Below are 16,448 nucleotides of genomic sequence, written 5' to 3'. Positions count from 1 at the left end.
GGCTAAACATGTCAGATTTTCTCAGCAATAGCACTGTACTGTTGAAAAGTACATTTATGAAAAAATCTTTTTGTGTTAAAAGACATTGCTTGTCAGGACAAGTTTATCATTTTTTTTTCTTTAACTGATTTTCTGTCTTATTCTGTAAAGGTGAAAAGGTTGTTTTTCAAAACAGAAAATAAACAAATGTCTAGTGTATAACGCAACATGCTTATTATTTGTATTTAATTTATGCACTGGAAGATACATTAAAAAAAATTGAAAATGTATGTATTTTCTATTCCCTTAACAAATTTGGGGTCATGGGGGTGAAAGGTTACGAGATGCTAGAACATCACAGTACAACAAACTTACAATGGGCCAATTTAAAGTGCAGTCTACTCAGCACTGTCTTTGTGATATAGGAAGATAACTGGGCTACCTTAGGAAGAATCAGTGCTAATATGAACCCAGGATTTTGAACTGTGAGGCAGCTGTGCTAACCACTATGACATAATGCAGCCCAGTTTATTTTCTACATTTTAAAATGTACAACACAGAAAATATGGTTTAATTTTAATTTAATTGAATAATTTATGACAAAAATAAACTCAAATGTTAAAAAAATGAGATTCTCCATCATAACTGCTAATAATAATAATATAAGTTAGTAAAAATTTTGAGGTAAACATAATCCGTTAAGAACCACTGGCCATGGTAAATCACAAGAATAATAATCTTAGGAACCAGTGAATATCAGACAAAGGCAAGCATAACTGATCTCACAGCCCCTACTTGGACTTTGTACAGTGTGCTACAGTGTAGTCTTATGTCAGTGGTTTTGGTGAAAAAAGATGATGAAATAATGCCTTCTCTGTCATTGGTTTCTGTGTTTAACCTGAAGTTGTCAGAAGGGGCACTAAGTCTCCATCATCCTGAAGGTGAATTCTGAAGATACAGTAAATGGAAGAAGGGGTGGATTATGAATGATGCTTCCTTATTAAAACATAATGTAAGGGAAAATCAATGCAAAATCACTTTGGTTTGAGCTAGTAAATATTAACTTATCAAGTCAGAATATAAACCAGGGCCTTTAAATGTACTGTACAGTTGTACTGTACAGTAGTACAATATTGCAGTAGTTGTACAGTAAGTAAAGAGTTGTTTGGTAGTATAATCAAGTCAGTTTCAAATGAATAACAGTTCTGAAACTAGGAAAAGGGTAGTGTTCTGCCTGAAAGCCCGAAATTTGCATCTGAAGGAATGTTATTCTGGGTCATAGCCAATGTCAAAACATCAGTCTGGGATGTGAGATTCAAACTTCCTTCATTGTAGTGTATCTGCATCATTAATGATAGGAAAGAATGAACCACCACATCCAAACATTTTGCAGTGTAGTTCTTAATCTTTTGTTTGTGGAGATTTCAAGAAGGCTTTGGGTGGCATTTAAATCTCTCTTTTTGCTTCATGAGCAAATGTAGAGTTTGGCATTTTGTTATTTAGTCCAAAACTTTGCCTACAGCTACATGCTAGCAAACTGATTTTTTTCAAATGCAGTCTAGATGGCAACTTTCACACCCCCCACAATCTTTCATGAGAATCAGACAGTCCCCCTTCCCTGCAGCAGTGCCTAGCGGGACTGTCTGCAGCACCCTGATTGACGTCAGCCAGTGCCAGCTCAACTCTCAGCTGCTCAGTGCTGATAAATGGTGTCGGTAATTGAATTAGAAAGTGCTCCAAGCTGGCATCTAATTATATCGCTGTGGCAGCTGCTTTGTCAGGGCCCACTTCATTACCAAGTGGCGTAGTGTGCATTGTGGATTAATATTGCTGTCTGTTAAGGTGCATAACCACAAATGGATTATAGTGAAGGTACTTAAATTGCTGCTGATTCCAGAAGACATGTGTGGGGGGTGACAATTGAAATCTTTTTTTTTTTTTTTTATATATATATTTTCATCTAACATAATGTATGCATTATTTTGTTGTTCTTCTTCTTATTATTAGTAGTATTATTATTGCTTTATTATTATTTTGCTAACTAGCATACTTTTTGGGGTTAAAATAAAAAATATGTCAAGGAAACCATCAGAACTGTATGAATGCAAATATTGTTACTTTTCTTATCTGACTGGTGCTGATTTGCTTATTTTAAAGAGAGTTCTGCCTGTTCCACACCAAGCTTCCTTATAATGTTGGCAGTGGGTTTAATAAGTGTTTCACTTATTTCTATTTATATATTTATCACTTAATGCTAGTTTCAGCATACAGTTGTGATTAACAGAATGCTTGTAACTACACTGCCATTTTGCCAGAACATCCCTCTGGCAGATTTTAAGTAGGCCTCAGGAGTTTAGTGTAAAACTGAAGTTAAAGACATCTATCACTCCAGTGCTAAACACTTGAATGTAAGAAAACCAGTCCAGAACCCAGAGAATTACCATAACTGTGTGAGATTCTGATGATAAAATATCCCTAAAAATAATTAAGTATAAGAATGTGGAGTCTATGGCAGCAAATATTTCATTACAGACACATATTTTATGCTTTTTTTTGCTCTACATTCCTATATTCTGTTGCTCAGTTATCATCACAAAATACCTTTTTAAGATCAATAGAAAGAGAATAATTTACAAATCTCATTTAGCATAGCGTTATTAATATGAATTTTAAAAAATATATAAAATATACTTTCCATTTTTGTATTTCTTTACTGTCATGTAGTTTGCCACTAAGCATTTAATCTCTATGCAGTTACATCAATTAAAGTAACAGTTTACTTGTAGAACATGTAAATTAACTTTGATTATCCTCATGTATTAAATAGCAGCAGGGTGGCAAACTGTTTTTGAGCTCAACAAAATACAGCTTCATTCTAGAGAACACGGTGCTGGCTGCTCAGTTTGACTGAGAACACTTCACTGAAAAAAAATGTATACAACTGCTTGAGAGGACAGAGGTGAACTTCTGCCATCTGTGTACTTTCAGCAAAGTGTCTTTTTTATCCTACACTAGCAAAATACCCACGCTTCGCAGCGGCGAAGTACTGCATTAAAATTTTTATTAAGAAGAAAATTTTACCTTTTTAAACTGAGAGAAAATATGCTAATAATTATTTGTTAAGGATCTTTTTGTATACCATATTGTCAGTTTGTCCCTCCAGTTGTAACATGACCAAGCTGTGCGCTGAGCTTACTCTTGAGCATGCAACTTACAGTTGGCCATGTGAACAGTAATCTTGTCTCAAATCTCACAGCTTGGATTGCTGCTGTCATAATTGGTTTGAGTTTCATGGTTTGTTTCAATTATGGCAGTATTTGCAGGATTTGTTGTATTGAAGTGACATTTGGCATCTGTCAAGCGTTGTAAGCACACAACTGGTTTCAGCGATAAAATCACATCCAACTTTTGAGAGTTTAAACATTCATAAACATCAAAGTGTCCACTACTGAAATCGTCACCTGTGAATCTAAGATGTTGAAGAGGCATTGGCGGTTGTCGAAAGGTGTAAAATATTTGGCCATTTCGGTACACTTGAAAGCGACAACCGAACAATTCAGCGGCAGCCATTAACTCGCATGCAGAACCATAGGTGAAGGGCTTAAGCATTTCACTCTTATAACGCTCCTGTGTAGTATAATTATCTCCTGTATCGTCATCCGTCCACACATTGAACCTGTCCCAGTCATTCAATACATAAGACACAATGTTCCTCTGGATATCAAGAGTGAGCCTGATATGGCCGTGCAATATGTAACAAAGAAAATGGAAAAGGTAGGTGGTATCTCCGGGCATGGAAACCACTTTGTAAGTGATAGTTCTTTGATCGATAGTGATCATCTCGATAGACATGGTAGTGGGGGTTGGAATGATAAAGGAAATGGGTACCTGAGCAATGTAAAGTAAGTGTAAAATACCTATACAATAATTATAATTGTAATAAACAAACAATAAAACAGCGGAGAAGCCATGGATTAAACAAAAAGGCTGTAGTTATCAGTAGGGAGACGTGAATCCTGTGGCGAAGCAAGGAAGGGAATGTAGAGACCGGAGCGACGGACGGTCTTATATAGGCAGGCAGCCAACAACGTGGGAGGCGTTGGGATGGGGGACCCAACGCCACCTCACACGGTGACCAAGGTGCAGGCTATGAACGTATATATGTACGTAAGTAGGATTCAGTTAGCGTTGGGAACCCGTGTGCCAAATTTGTTGAAGATGGGCCCATAAGTAACAAAGACTGTTGAAAAGTTCAATATGGCGGCCGATAGTGGCATCATACCACCGAAACAAGTATGTACATTGATTTTGGTTAGTGCAGGGAAGCCGCCTACCAAATTTCGAGAAGATGGGACCATAAATAAGAAAGTTCAACATGGCGGACGTTGTTTACTGTTATGACCATTATGCGTAGAATTTCGAAATGAAACCTCCTTAACTTTTGTAAGTAAGCTGTAAGGAATGATCCTGCCAAATTTCAGCCTTTTACCTACACGGGAAGTTGGAGAATTAGTGATGTTGGAAAGTTCAATATGGCGGCCGACAGTGGCGTCTTACTGCCGAAATAAGTACGTGCATTGGTTTTGGTTAGCTCAGGGAAGCCACCTACCAAACTTCGTGTAGATGGGGCCGTAAATAAGAAAGTTCAACATGGCGGACGTTGTTGACCGTTGTGACTATTACGCATAGAATTTCGAAATAAAACCTGCTTAACTGTTGTAAGTAAGCTGTAAGGAATGAGCCTGCCAAATTTCAGCCTTCTACCTATACGGGAAGTTGGAGAATTAGTGACGTTGGAAAGTTCAATATGGCGGCCGACAGTGGTGTCATACCAACAAAATAAGTACGGACATCGGTTTCCATTAAAAGTTCAATATGGCGGCTGACAGTGGCATCATACCACCAAATTAAGTAAGTACATCAGTTTCGGTTAGTGCAGGGAAGCCGCCTACCAAATTTCGTGAAGATGGGGCCATAAATAAGCAAGTTCAACATGGCGGACGTTGTCGACCGTTATGACCGTTACGTGCAGAATTTCGAAATGAAACCTGCTTAACTTTTGTAAGTAAGCTGTAAGGAATAAGCCTGCCAAATTTCAGCTTTCTACCTACATGGGAAGTTGGAGAATTAGTGATGAGTCAGTCAGTCAGTGAGGGCTTTGCCTTTTATTATTATAGATTCCCAATCAGTTCAAACTATTACACACATATCCTTAGTACCTATTACAGACAGAATTTGGTGGCCATTATCATATAGTTCCTGTCATGCTTAAATGAAGTGGACAAAGGTTAGTGTATTATTTGCATGTGCAGGTTTACATCTGCCATTAGCCGAATTAATGATGTTGATCTACCAATGATTTCATTCCTGTGTAACCATGGCTATTTATGTAGAACAGCTCATATTGTGATGGTTATTGAGCATCATTACAAAACTATTCAAATTCCTTAAAAAACTGAAGAAATTCAGTCCATTCAAGCTCTCACAGTATAGTACTCTTTCTTCATTTCCATGTCACGTTCACACTACTTGCATTTATGTATTTTTCATGCTTAGGTTAGAAAATAGCGAGATTGGCCTGTTGCAGTTTGCAGTTTGGCATTCCATTGCTTGATATAATTTTTTTTTATATATATAATTTTATTGGTTTTATTGAAATCACACAATATTCCATACAAACAGATCAATTTTACAAGAATAGGATTGAAAAACAAATCAATCTCCACCCCTGGCTTGATATCACCTTTAAGCTTTCTCTAACTTTTTAAGCATGACCTCATTGTTACATGCTTCATGCAAAAATGAAGAAGGCAGACGTAACCTTGTATTAAATAATGATTAAAGTTTGCCATAAGAAATGGTGCAGTTAAGGTGAAAGATCACCTTGCTTAATGGCTTTACCAGTATCCTGTACTCCTACTGTTAATAAAATTAAAAGCATTTTATTAATTTTTCTAATTTAGGAAACTACTCCTTCCTTCACCAGGAAAAAGGAGAGCTTGTAAGCTATCCTAACTCAGTAGGAGCTACCAGGAGATGGTGTTCAGGTAGAGATCAACGTGCATTTTGGGAACGGCTTATTGTTTCGGAAGTGCTGGACAAAAACAAACTTGTAGAATGATATTGATCTGACAGAGATATAATAAAATTCATACCAAATTTTGTGTGTTACATGATTCCTTCATCTACGTAGAGAAGCCATGCACTGTTTGCCAAAATGCAAATGTTTTAAATGTTACATATAAAAGGCAGCTCTGCAGCTGAAATGATTTTGGTATGTCACAACCAACCATTTCTTGAATTTCGGCACCAGACTTGCAATATGTGAGGTAATGCACACATTCATCCGTTTTCTCCACCACTCAACGATGTAAGCAAGCTGCATTCCTGCCAATCAGTTACACTTTACAAGCCTGCAAGTATCAGAAATGCAGGAGGTGACTACCGGGGTATTGGATACATAGAATCGCACAGAGGATAGTAAGGAATCATAGAGGAAGTATGGCATGGCACTGCACAGTAGAAGATAATCTGGAACACTGGGAGTGTGAACACGACTTCAGAAACAGTATTGTGGCTAGTTTCAGTATAACTGTTATTTTACAAAGCTTTACCATTGTCCACAGCAGTGGGAATGTGATTCTTCTGAAAGTACCACTGTGGATCATTCATTGTTATTGGCTTTACTCTAATTTGAGGTGTGTGGCTTTCCACCTCTATTCCTGATGTTGATCTCCATCTTGTTCTCCTTCAGTTCTCCATCTTGTTCTTGATGTTGTTGTGAAGTAGCAATAGTTACGTGCAGCTTAGCACAATATCTTATGTTTTCATTTTACTCTTGTTCTTTGAATATTATTATTTATTATTATCTTTTTATTAAAGCCATAGCATTAATATCAGAAAACTACTAAAGCATCATGATTAACAAGGATATACAGCACAATGTCACCATGAATATCTTATTGTGGCTCAGGGTGCTGTAAAATCGTGACATCATTCATTCTCAAACGTGAATTTCTACTCCTAGCTAGGTGTCGGTGTAGATTGCTTCATAAAAACTTCTCGTGTCCTAATCTGAAGTAGGACCAATTCATATCATAAATGTTTAGTGCAATTTGTAGGGGAAATTCTGATATTCTTGATAAATATGGGTCCCTGAAGTCTGAAATCTAAATGGTTGGATGGAATCAGGTGAACAATTTCTTGCATATAAGTATAGTATCATTATTTTTTTAGTAATAATGTTATTTTATTTCATGCTAATGTCATTTTTTAAATTCCATTCCCCAATTTATTCATTTTCTTCACTGATTTTTCTTCTGGCTCATTATTTGTAGGGAGGTATTCTTTGAGCTGCCATGAGTTCTAAGGAAAAGAAAGATATCCCATTGTAATGCACACTCAGCCAACATAAAGAAGTAAATTATAGTTGCCACCTAAACAAACAATATGTCTTTGAACATAGAATGAAACTTTTGCCAACAAGAGTGGAACATGATATTTCCACAAAGAAAGCACCCTGGCCAGGAATCAGATTGCAGCAGCTTGACTAAATTTCAGAGTGAACCACACTATCTTGTCTTGTCCAAATATGTGTTCGCTATAGTTTTCTTGACTGACTGGTGGTGTACGAGATTGTCCGATGTTTCTCAGAATCCTTATGCTTGCAACGGATTTTGTGAGACTTTCCGATTATTCTACATCCTGAAAAGTGGTAGTTAGACTGGCTATACTGTAAACCTCTCCATTTCTTATTTTTTGTATGTGTTCTATAGCTGCTGTCCTTTTAAAGGTGTATTTTTTCACTTGTGTTCATTGGATTAGCAGTGGATTAAACAGACTGAATGATTTTGTAACAATTGTATGTTACTGTATGTTTAATGTTCAGGTTTTAAATAAGAAAACCATCTACCCTGTAGAACAGATGCACAAAATAATGAAAATAAGTGTAACAGCAGTTTCTAAGAATGGCAATAGTGGAATTAGGATTGAAGATCAAAAATCATCTTCTACAACATTAAACAGCGGTTACGGCAAGCCAGCGTCAAATACAGCCTCTTGTATCCGGCAAAACTGAAAGTGGAATGGCAGGGTCAATTCTATGTCTTCGCTAGCAAGGAAGAAGCAGAAAAGGAATTAAGCAAGCTGAATCCGGGACTATTCTGATACATAATAGTGAGTCATGGCGGTTAATGATAAAGCAAGGATTAATAATCTACTGTGTGATCTATTCGTTTTAAAATATGGATTTTTATCAGCATATATTCTCATATATTCTCATTATTACTTAGTATTACTAGGGCGCTATCTGTTTATGTTTTATTGTGCTTAATTACTTTTTTCTCTTTTTTTTTTTTTTTCTGTTCAATATCATACCCTTGGTTTATTGTTATTGCTATTACTGCATTAAGACTTCTTATGTTTATTCTGGACACATTTTTAACACCATCACCCAGGTTTATTATCTGGGTGTATCATCTTAATGCACTAAAATTGCTGAAGACTATATATATATTTTAAGTGCAAAATTCTTTTTTTTTTTAAAGACTATATTGGTAATAGATATCTCTATCTTTTAACCCTAAAAACCGCTGCATTGGGGCTTGTTTTGCTTTGGACGTGCTCTGTCTCTGGGTATGTCAGAGGACTGGGACTGTGTGAAGTGGGTTTTAGCCTCACTTGGGGAGGCAAAAAGGGAGGTTGGGGGTTAAGGGGGGGAGAGAAAGAGAGCAGGCTTGATCTATACCTAATCTATCCTATTAATCTTTATAATTATAACTACCAACGTAATAATAAGCTGCATGGCAACAACTCTAGGGGAAATAGGAAATTAAGACCTAAGCTGTCTCACTTCCAGTTAAGACTATAAAATGACATCAAAAACTCAGAATCAGTGTCTCCATGATGGGACAGTTAACTTCGTAAGCTGGAATGTTAAAGGCCTGAATCACGAATTAAAGAGAAAGAAAGTACTCTCTCACCTAACAGGTCTAAATGCTAAAATAGTATTTTTACAGGAAACCCACTTACTAAGCAAGGATCAGTTCCGCTGCAAAAGACTGGACTGGCCAAATGTTCCATTCTAGTTTTACAAAGAAAACTAGAGGTGTGGGAATTCTCATACATAGAACAGTACCATTTGTAGCATCAGATGTAGTATTGGATCCTGAAGGGAGATATGTAATGGTCATGGGAGACTTATCTAACTGTAAAATGATTTTGATAAATGTTTATGCACCTAATGTTGATGATAAGGAATTTATACAAAATTTATTTGCATCCATTCCCAATCTGAACACTCATAAAGTTATAATGGCTGGGGACTTTAATTGTGTTCTAAATCCACTTTTAGATAGGACTTCCTCCACAGGGGAACGCATCTAACACCGCAAAGATAATTACAAAGTTTATAACTGATCACAACTTATCAGATCCCTGGAGGTTTTAAACCCAAATTCAAGAACATATTCTTTCTACTCACCAGTACATCATTGCTACTCAAGGATTGATTACTTCTTTATAGACAATAACTTCTTGCCTAAGATTAAATCTTGCAAATACGATGCTATTGTTATTTCTGACCATGCACCTATGATCTTGGAGCTAAAATTACTAAACCCCATACACTCACCCGCAGATGGCCTCAACCCGCTTCTATTAGCTGACGAGAATTGTACTGAATTTATATCCAAACAAATCAAATTCTTTCTAGAGACAAATACATCTGAGATCTCTGCAGGAATACTCTGGGAAACTCTTAAGGCCTTCTTAAGAGGACAGATTATCTCATATCTTTCCCACAGAAATAAATCCGAAGCGAAGAAAGTAGCAGAGATAAAAAGCGAAATTACTAAAATAGATGAAGAACATGCCAGACTACCAAGCGAGACTCTACATAGGAGGAGGCAGGCTCTACATTCAGAATTAAACCTCTTGACAACTAAAGAAACTGAACAACTAATTTACAAATCCAGACATCATTATTATGAACATGGAGAGAAAGCTAATAAGCTTTTAGCTCAACAAATTCACAAGCAAGAAGTGCAATGCAATCTCGTAATCACAACACGAACGGAGATAAAATCATCGAACACAAAAATATAATGCACACTTTCAGAGACTACTATAAATCCCTATATACTACTGAGTTTAAAGAAGACAATACACAATCTAATGCATTTCTGGATACATTACAGATACCACAAATAGACGCTTTTAGTGTGGAGGAACTTGATAAACCTCTGGCATTATCAGAATTACTAGATGCTATAAAGTCACTCCAAGGTGGAAAGCAGCAGGCCCTGATGGCTACCCTGCAGAATTTTACAAGAAATTCTCCGCTCAGCTAGCTCCCCTCCTATTAGCAACATTTACAGAAGCCAGAGATAACCAATCTCTTCCTCAAACCTTTCGCCAAGCACTAATCAATGTTTTTCCAAAACAAAATAAGGAATTTCACTTCTGAATAACGACGTTAAAATACTCTCTAAAGTCATTGCTAGAAGGATGGAGAAAGTGCTCCCTCGTAATATCACAAGACCAAACTGGATTTATTAGGGGCCGACACTTATCTTCAAATCTTCGACGCCTGTTTAATGTAATATACTCACCAACTAAATCAAACACCCCAGAAATATTATTATCATTGGATGCAGAAAAGCATTCGACATGATTGAATGGAAATACCTTTTTACTATATTGGAGAAGTTTGGGTTTGGCTCGTGCATGGATTAAATTACTGTATACTAACCCAGAAGCTTCAGTTTGCATCAACAACATTTGCTCAGACTACTTTAAACTAGAACGTGGCACTAGACAAGGATGCCCCTTGTCACCGCTGCTGTTTGCGATTGCCATTGAACTACTGGCAATACATTATCGAAATACTGATCAGATAAAGGGGATTAGCAGAGAAGGACTGGAACAGAAAATCTCATTATATGCAGATGATATGGTACTGTATATATTGGTCCCAGAAAATTCTGTGCCTGCAGTCTTAGCAGCACTCACAGAATTTCAAAAGATCTCTGGTCTCAGAATTAATCTGAATAAAAGTGTACTCTTTCCAGTGAATTCTCAAGCATATGATATTAGATTAGACACCCTACCTTTTATCATTGCAGAACAGTTTAAATACCTAGGGGTAAACATCACAAGTAAACATAAAGCTCTATATCAACAAAATTTCACGTCTGCATGGAAAAAATTAAACAAGACTTGCATAGATGGTCAACCCTTCATCTCACACTAGCTGGAAGAATTAACACTGTTAAGATGAATATTCTTCCTAAGCTCCTTTTTTATTTCAAAACATTCCAATATACATTAATAAATCATTCTTTAGGCAATTAGATTCAACAATAACCTCATTTATTTGGAATTCAAAACATCCACGCATCAAAAGAGCGACCCTACAAAGACAAAAGGCAGAAGGCGGCATGGCTCTACCTAACTTCCAGTTTTATTACTGGGCAGCAAATATACAGGCGATAAGAACCTGGACACAAATAGAAGAACATACACAGGCTTGGACCGCAATAGAAGTAAAATCCTGCAGTACTTCTTTGTATTCCTTGCTCTGTGCTCCAATAAACACATGTTATCGGCAATATACAAATAACCCAATTGTGCTCTACAATTTGGAAATTTGGAATTAACTTGCTTAGAGATCTTTATATAGACAACATCTTTGCATCCTATGAACAATTACATTCCAAATTTTACATTCCAGCTACACATTTCTTTCACTATCTTCAAATCAGGAACTTTGTTAAACAGAACCTTCCAGATTTTCCTCATCTTGCACCCTCATCCATGCTGGAAAAAATATTGCTCAATGTCAAGGACTTAGACTCCATCTCTACAATATATAAAATCATTTTACAATCCCTCCCTTTCAAAGATCTAAGGACACTGGGAAAAAGATCTCTCAATTAATATATCAGAAAAGGAGTGGAAAGTAGCAATGCAGAGAATTCACTCGAGCTCCATATGCGCAAAGCATACAATTATACAACTTAAAATTATATATCGAGCACATCTGTCTTGACTAAAACTCTCCAAAATGTTTCCAGGGCATGATCCAACCTGCGAATATTGCAACCAAGTCCCAGCCTCACTGGGTCACATTTTCTGGGCCTGCACCAAATTAACATTATTCTGGACAAAAATTTTAATTACCTCTCAGATAGCCTTGGACTCACAATCCCTCCTAACCCATTAACAGCTGTTTTTGGGGTTCTTCCAGATGGGTTTAAAGTGGAGAAAGACAAACAAATTGTGATTGCATTCACTACACTTTTGGCACGCAGACTTATTCTGATAAACTTGAAGAACCCAAACTCTCCTTTTTTAAGTCAGTGGGAAACCGAATTTTTAAATTATTTGAAATTGGAAAAAATCAAATACTCAGTTAGAGGATCCGTACAGACTTTTTTCAAAACATGGCAGGATCTAATCAGTAATATTTTAAAATAAGTTCGTTAAGCAAAGAGAATTTATTAATTTAGGTATGTTTACAAGCCTTACATTTTACGCCGTTTGGCATGCTCTCTCTCTCAGGGGTGGGGATCGATCTGTTCTTAACTCATTTTTTCTTTTTGTAAAAACTTGATTGCTTTGTATGGATTGCAATAAAATTAATTAAAAAAAAATCAACTTTGAAGCTGGATGTTGAGTTGAGAATGTATCAGGTTTGTAATGACAAGCTATGCTTAATTACAAAAGCTTCAGTTTTTTCAGGTAATCAAATTCAGAACCTAACTGTATTTCTCACAGTTGAAATAGCCAAACCTTGTATTCAGTGCATCCTTCCACCTTAAATTCTATTTACATTGACATAGCTTTGAGATATGTTTATTTTTATGTTTCAGATCTTCAAAGCTCTTCCGGGCCTTCTTTGTTCCTTTTCTATCAGAGCAGCACACCAAATATGTGAAGTATGTCATTCTGAAGTCCAAGAGAACAAAACAGAGCCGAAAGAAGCCCTAAAGCCATCATGTATGTGATCTCCTGCACCTGGTTACCTCTCTTCACCCTAAAACAAGGAAATGTGGTTGCATCCACAACAATCACCTTGAGAGTACCATGGAATCAGTGCTATTAGGAGAGGTACTTAAAAAAAGAGAGGAATCAAGAAATGAGACTTTTTTCCCCCTGTGTAGTCTTAACTATGGTTTGAAAATGAATAAAAAAAATCTTCCACAAAATCCTCCTCATTGCCACACTATGGCTCATGGATCATGTACTGGTAGCAGCCTGGGCATCTGCTTCTTTCTCCAATATCGGTGTTCCTTAGTCTGAGAGTAGTGGACCTTATGATGATTTGGAAATGTTGCACAATAGAGGACATAAGATTTGAGCTCTTTTGCACTTTTCTCTACTTCATTCTGTCATTTCTCTCCTCAGCACCTTTCCAATATGTCACTGTATAGCCCTCTAACTAGTGTTGTCTGGATAATTTTGTCTATCTGGTCTTGAGTAACTTTTCTTCTTATTTACAAAACTAATGTGAAATTGTTGATGCTAATTTTAACATCTGATTTTCACACAGTGTGTTTTTCAGCAAACTGCTTTTCAGAGATGAAGATGTCTACCGTGTAAGTCCTTGATTCTTGATGTGAGACAGATGCTTCCATACGCTCTTGGTCTCAGCAGTATTATAGTGGAATAAGGCGCTTTCAGACAATGAAGGGACTGATGAATGGAGAGGAGAGGAGGATGTGATTAGCATGGCAATGCAGTGATTGCAGCTGTAGGGCCCCTTTGTTCAGTTATGCCACTTCCTGGATGGCATTTGCAGGCTGTCCTTTTTCCTGGGGTTTTCCTTTAATTTCCCTCATAAATGTCAAAGAAATTGTGGTCAATTGTGTCTCTAAGGCAGTGTCCACAGTACTGCATTTTCACGCTGTGTAAAAAGGTTTTAAATGCAAATGATTTTCATCCGCACCAGGGTTTTCATATCATTTGCAAAAGTATCTCTGCTCACACTAAAACAACCAAAAATACATATAACAAGGCCATTTCCCTACACTGGACATGTGCACATCACCGGAAAAAAGAACAGGAATGGTCCTCCGTGCTACACATTCACTTGCAGCTTGTGTTTTCACATGGAGAGCAACAATGGCCAATGCAAGAAACCAAGAAACAACACATTGTTTTATTTAAACTGAGGTAGAATTGTTATTGAGAGATATTCATAAGTATAAGACAAGCAAAGTGGCTCAGAAAATGTAATGAGCATAAACCAATCAGAATATGATTAGTCTCTGAATTTTCAAAACTCTTTGTTTTCACCTATCCACGCCACAGTGCTGTTTCTGTGTTTTCCGAAATACACAGCACGGGAGAGCATTTTCAAAAGTCTCCATTTTTCAGGGGTTAAAACACTGGGATAGTGTGGATGAATGGTGAAAACGGAGACTAATGTCGGTATTTTTAAGCAAAAACATTGCAGCCAATTGGCTTGGATGAATGAATATGAGTGTCCAGCAATGGCCTGGTAATTCATCCAGAACTGATTCATTACTTGTCCCCTAGTGTAGTCAAAACAGGCTCTGTCTACATGTGACTGAATTGGAAGACACCAGCTCAAAAAATGAATTGATGAAAGGTTTAATATACAAGGCAAACTGTTATCAAGACAGTGATTTATTGAATAAAGAGTATAAGGAGTCTCCATTCCTAAAATACAAATTCCAGCACCTTCTTCCATCAGTTTTTTGATCTTTGAGAACATTCCTTTCTTCTCAGCACAACTCATTGTTATCAATCAGCTAGTCCAATATCCCCAAGAGTACAAATCAGACAAAAAAGACTTGTATTAAAACCAGGCAGCAATGAGGTTGAACTGAAAACCAACAGTTGCAGTGATACTCCAGGCCTGTGTTTAGGGTTAATGGCTTGGAGGTAAGGGTTTTGTAGCTCACTATAAATTAAATAGTTGTCTAAGTCCTAAAATATTGTTGGATAGGTTACTTGGGCCAATGAATAAAACAGATATTTCCAAAAAATAAAGTCCAATGAGGTTTAATATTTGAATTACGATCTGTAATTGCCTTACATTGTGTTTTAAGTGTGCCTCCTCCTTTTTTGTTACATGTTGTGTACCTTTTGTATGAAAATGTAATGCTGTATATCATATCTTCATAACGTGGCCGCAGGTTTACAAGGCTCTATAAACATGTGTCTACTAGGTTAAAGGCAACAGTATGTCACAAGTCTTTTTGTTTGTGGTTACGCACTCATTGTCACCTTTGGCAATGTCTGCAAAGAAGAGGGGGGTGTTTCAAGACTCATCTGGTGAATGCAAATGTGTAATGATAGGATTTTTAAATTATTACATTTTGTGGTGTATGACAGGAACTGTGAGTAAAATAATATGAAGCTGTTAAGTGCAGTATCTGGAAACCGTGACAAACGGGAAGTGTTAGCTGTACTGTTGAGATGATCTCGAGTCATAAATTAAAGATTATTGTGAATGATTTAGGATTCTTTTGCTTTATTCTGCCCTGAGACTGAAGGTATCATTGTGCGTCAGAACCCTTTCTTAGATGTTTCAAAGGCCATTCAATGTTTAATCTGTGAAAATGTGGCCCTCAGAAAACCGATCAACAGTTAAAATGTGTCTTTTCTGAAACTCAATCCAACCATTTCCAGTTGTGTATCTTCTGGAAGGTAGACAAAATTGAAGGAAACCATTTTAAAACACTAGGAGAATGTTCAAATACCACATTGAACAATCCGATTTTGATCCCTGCTACAAAAAAAACAAATTTTCCTTTTCCTCATCCTTATAGTTCATTTATATTTTTCAGAATTGTCTAGTTCACCATAATAATACATTATATTTATACTTACATGGTACAAAGCATGACAAATAATTAAAAACGTAAAAAAAACTGAAAAGCATAGCAAAACAGATTATACAAATGATTTAGCAAACCTAAGTTTTAAGACTTTTTAATAACTGATACTGACTTGACTTCTGAGGAAGAGAATTCCACATGTTTGGAGTTGAGAGACAGAATGACCTATCACCTTCTGTACTCTTCCTGAAAATAGGAATGATAAGTAGAGGACCAACTTCAGATGATCAGAGTTGGCGGATAGGAACATACAGGTTTAGGAGGTCAGAGAGATGAGATGGAGCTTGGTTAACAGACGTATTTTGTAGTGAATATGAGAGTCAGTTAGGAGAAAATGTTTTCCCCCAATGTTGCTGTAATATATTTCCAGGGCTTGGTAAGTGAGAACCCTAGCTGCAGAGCTCAGGACATACTTCAGTTTGTTTGAAACAGACTTTGGAAGATGAAAAAAATAAGGTATTACAGTAGTCTAGCCTAGATTTAATAAAAGCATGGGCTAACCACTCCGCATCTGCCAAGGTCAAAGTTGGGATAAATTCCCTAAATGATGAAAAGAAGTTTTACAAATGTATTAATGTGTGAAACAAAGAGTGAAGGATC

General features: G+C 36.7%; 1 protein-coding gene across 3 annotated transcripts in view; it reads left to right on the top strand.

Annotated features, from left to right (window-relative positions):
- Window positions 1-16,448, top strand: part of alg9 (ALG9 alpha-1,2-mannosyltransferase) — a 191,810-nt gene that overhangs the window by 140,442 nt on the left and 34,920 nt on the right. For 2 of the 3 annotated variants that reach the window (XM_039763957.1, XM_039763959.1), the window contains exon 10: window positions 12,852-15,464. The exons of the other annotated variant lie outside the window; for it this stretch is intronic. The gene's annotated coding sequence lies outside the window, so the exon portion shown is untranslated. Of the gene's footprint in view, window positions 1-12,851; window positions 15,465-16,448 lie in introns of those variants that run through there. 3 annotated transcript variants of the gene reach the window in all.

Source organism: Polypterus senegalus, chromosome 9 (genome assembly GCF_016835505.1).
Source record: "Polypterus senegalus isolate Bchr_013 chromosome 9, ASM1683550v1, whole genome shotgun sequence".
In the NCBI taxonomy this organism is placed as follows: domain Eukaryota; kingdom Metazoa; phylum Chordata; class Cladistia; order Polypteriformes; family Polypteridae; genus Polypterus; species Polypterus senegalus.
Note: the sequence above shows the minus strand (reverse complement) of the source record. Positions and strands in the feature narration are given on the sequence as shown.